Below are 4,447 nucleotides of genomic sequence, written 5' to 3'. Positions count from 1 at the left end.
CTCTTCCCAGTCCCTCCCTGCAGGGACAGGCAGACTCCCTTTGGGCTGCTGGCACTGTGGAGCAGCCCAGCCCTGACCTGACACTGGAACAACTGGTTTTCGCAGGAGATCAAGACCCTGCAAATAAATACCACCATTAATAATTTTGCTGCGTTTCCTAGGCTTGGTTTTAAATCCACGGAATATCTTCTTACTTCCCTATGAAGGACTGAGGACAACAGAAGTGAAAATGGCTTTTCACGCGATCCCTCACAGGAAAAATTGAGGGAACAGATCCCTCAATTAACTTGTGACCCAGGGGCGTGCTTGGGGCTTAGAGTTTCACAGAAGGTGCAGGGCAAGAGAGGTGAAGCGTGAGCCAGTGGATGTGTGTAGCTCCACCAGATCCCAAAAGCTTCCAAGCTCCCATCAGGTGAAAGCTGCTGGTGGTGGAAAAGCTCTGTGAGCCCAGACTGTCCTGCCTTGCCAGCGCTTGGTCTGTTCACAGAATAGGTCCTTAGGGCCTAAAGCCACCACCTCTTCCTGTAACACTAAGGAATAATGGTGAAAAGTAATTTTGATGTTCCATTTTTATTGTTAAATTTGAAGAATAATAATTTCCAGACGAGCTAAAATGTTTGGAATGTTTTCTGTGAATTTATTAGGTGCCTTGGAGATATAGAAATGCGGTCATTTTCATCTCCTTCAGTGGAGGCAGCCTTGAAGAACAGCTTCAGAAACATTGGTAGTTTCTTAAAGAACATTGTAACGTTTCTTCAGATTCATATGTAATGGAAAACCTCAAGAAGTGGAAAAATTTGCAAGTGTTAATCTTTTGGCTCACAAAGAAATCTGAAGTTTTACCATCAAAAGCAGAGTCCTTGTGTAAAACCTTAAATAAGTGGGTGTGTTTGTATCTGCTTGCATCTTTGCTGGCTTTGGAAAGAGCGCTTCCAGTGCAAGACGTCTCCTTGTGCAGGGCTGGAGCTGTTTATGTTTCCTGTATTATGTAGCAGGAGAAAAGCTTGTTTTGACAACTTGATTCTTACGCTGTTTGAGCTCTTGTCTTCAGTGCACTGCAAGATAGATCTTCTCTGGAATATAAAAGACGAGAATGTGGAAACTGTGTTCTTGTAACTTAATTGCCCGCTAAGCAGGTGGCTCTACACAGGTCCCTGAAGTGAGCAAGACAGAAAAGAGTGTGACTAGCAAAATAAGAAATAATAAGGGATAAAGGGTCTCGAACTTCTCAGAGTGACACCTGTAACATTCAGCCCTACGGCTCTCGTAGCTCATCTCTTAATTATTGCAAGGTGAGTTGCATACTTGAGGCAGCTTGTCTTTTTTTGTTTGCATTTCATTTTCATCCTGTTTGTGGTGTTTGGGCTTTGCTGACATTGCTTTTTTGACAATTGGGGTTTTCACGGGAAAATGCATTAGAGAGTCAGCAGGGCTGCATCAGGTTTTGTCATGTTTTCTTTACGAGAAAACATGGTTTCCCTTTGTGATGGAGAATGCTACTTTGCTTTAAAAATGCGTTTTGGCGTCTTCTGATACCTTCATTCTTGAGCTGGACGAGCTTGTTTCAGACCTCAGTTATATTTGGTACATAACACACACACAAAAAAGTGCAACCTTTTGCTTCCCAAATTGTGAGAGGTTTTCTGTCTAGTTCCTCTAACTTTTACACAGCTGTGGCCGTCATCCTTCTGTTCAGGCTGCTAACGTGGATACAGACACACCTGTTTTAAAGATCAACTGGGTGTATCGCGTACAACTCATGTGGTATGTAAAGCTGACTCTTCTTTTGTCCCTGTGGACCCCAGGACTATATAAAGGATAGAAGATGTTTTCATGCCACTTTCTGTGACGTAAGTTGTACTCTCTCTCCCTTTTTTTTTTTTTTTTGGTAGACTAGTGCAATGCAGGCTCTTCAAGTCACTTTTGAAGGGGACACCTTGGTGTACTTGATACCCCAGAATTTATTATGGAAACCTCTGTGTAAATAATTTGGAAATTTCCCTCAGTAGTGGCTTTGTTCCAGCTGCTTCAGTAGCAAGTTCAGTCACCTGGAAAAGGGGCAGCATAGAGATCCTTGCCGTGCACTACCTCCCCACTTACCTGATTTACTGCCTGGAGCTGCTGGGTAGGTGCCGTCAGTCTCTGCTAGATGTGGAAAGGGCTCCCTTCACTCTCTGCTAAGTGCTCCAGAATGTTTGTTTCCACTTCTCATTTTGAACTAATAGCAGCATATTTCTGACCTGCCTGTAGACTGAGCAGCAAATTACAAGCATCTATGAAAAACACCATTGTCTTAGTTAAGATGCTGAAGGTTACAGGTTTAAGACTGTGATGAGTTTATAATGTCTGTCCTTCAGACTCTCATTAAGTCAAACAGATACACTCTGGTACCTAAAATCAGGTAATCCTGCCCTAGATACTTCCCGGGAGCACTATCCAGGTGTCAGTAGCGGAATATGTGGGAGCACTAAATGCTGTTTCAAATTCTATTTCTTACGAAAATTTCCCTACTTTTCTTTCTTTGTTTTAGTGTTCCCATCTGGGGACAGTGCTGGTGACAGACATCCCTTTAGTAACTCCAGTTCTCCAACAAGAAGTGCCAGGAAGTGCTCAATGTCTTTAGCTTGGTGTCAGGAAAGGTAGAGGCTTCATTCACTAGAGAGCACAGAGTCTAGAGAAGAGCTTGGAAAATGGACACAAACATGGGGCCTGACATTTCTGTTCCACAATGGTTTCAGCTTGGGGGAAAAAATAGTGATCTGCACAGTGTATTTCTGCATCTCACTGGAATAGTTTTTCTTCTGCTGTTTCTGACTGTAATTATTCTCCTTTGACAGCTCAATGGGTAGGAGCAAATCCCCAGTACGTTGCAGCCCTGGGCTTGTTGTGCTATAACACCAGTTCAAGCCAGATGTCTCCTTCGTTTAGATCTAAAGATGCTACTTTTGCCTGTACGAGGTTGAAAGCTCAGATACGATGCCTGGTGTCGCTACTCTTCGCTCTAATAAAATCCAAGTGCTGGCCACCCAACTAGAGAGATGGCATGAAATGTGCAGGACGGAGCTGTTAGCCTGCGTGGCAAACCTGGCCCCTTTTCCTGGTGCCTGAGTTTCAGTAGCTCTGCTTGGCACAGGCCTGTGGTGAGAGGGGATGGCTCAGCGGTGCCGGGTCTCTGTCAGTCTCTGCAGCCTACGTGCTCCGCCTGGCAATGGGGAAGGAGGAGACAGCGACATGGACTGCACTGCAGCATACTGCAGCACTCGCAGAACAAAGACTTGCTGGGAAAACATGACTTGTGTTGCTGCTGTGTGCTGACAGCAGTTCAGAGACAGGGCCCTGAGAGTGCACCTGCGTTATGAATATTTCCTCATGTCACTGTCAGTCACTTCCCAGAGGCTTTGCAATTAACAGGACAACTGAATTATTAATAAGACGCTAATAAAAAGTAATAGTATTCTGGGCTAGTTGAGAAAAGACCATAGTGAGCTCACCTCTGAAATGAGGTTAGAGGGCAAGTGCTGGCCACGCTCCTTGATCCTTTATCTGTTGTTACAAGGCAGAAGCAGCCCTGTGTGTTTGCAGCCACTCAAGCTGCCACTGACTGTCCCTAAACACAAAATGATGACTTGAGTTGATCTCTACAGCATTAGGTTTAGCTATGTCTTGTTAACCCATCTAGTTCTCCCTGCTCCACTATTCAAGCATTAGTAGCTGTATCATAGCACGAGGTTACAATGCAAGGAGGAAAAAATATCTAACGTAGCCTTTAGACTTTGGCAGAGACCAGAGGACTCGAGTTGTACTGCTTTACAGAATTATGTTACCGGGTTATCAGTGCCCATACTCTGTGGTTTCTGGTAGTTTTATTTCTGTCAGTTGGCTGAAGCTGTTTTCCAAGAAAGGGAGCCTGTCAGGGAAGGAGCAAGTGCCTTTTCAGTGGCTCCTTTTTCTAGGCACAGAAGGAAGCAGAGGAGTCTTTTTTTTCCTCCAGGGGCCATTAGTTTCAGGAGGCAAGCCAAGATGAATTCAGGGCTCTTGTAAAGCAGGGGGATTGACTCTAAAATTCAGAGTACTTTGACAGATACCATCCTACTGGAATGCTGTCTGAATGGTTTACTTGTGTTTTGCAAGAAGCTGAATTACCCTAGTCCTTTATTGTATGGATACAGCTAGAATCATGAGGGAAGGGATCCGTCTTCTGTCCGCGTTTTTCATTTTTCCTGTCTATGTTATTTAAGGAAGTTCTCTGGAATTGCAGTCAAAGGAATGCTGCAGGAACTTAGAGCTAGGATGCTGCAGGGCAAGTGTCCCTTGCATTGCCAAGCAGAGCAAATCTGTGTGACTTCCAGAGTGGTTGTTTGTGGCTTCCTGCAGCAGGCTGCAAAAACCCGAGCTTTCTTTCCATTGAAATATCCTTATTCTGTCTTTCTCCAACCTAGATAACCAG

Source organism: Antrostomus carolinensis, unplaced genomic scaffold (genome assembly GCF_000700745.2).
Source record: "Antrostomus carolinensis isolate BGI_N321 unplaced genomic scaffold, ASM70074v2 scaffold10830, whole genome shotgun sequence".
In the NCBI taxonomy this organism is placed as follows: Eukaryota; Metazoa; Chordata; class Aves; order Caprimulgiformes; family Caprimulgidae; genus Antrostomus; species Antrostomus carolinensis.
This window is presented reverse-complemented; position numbering follows the sequence as displayed.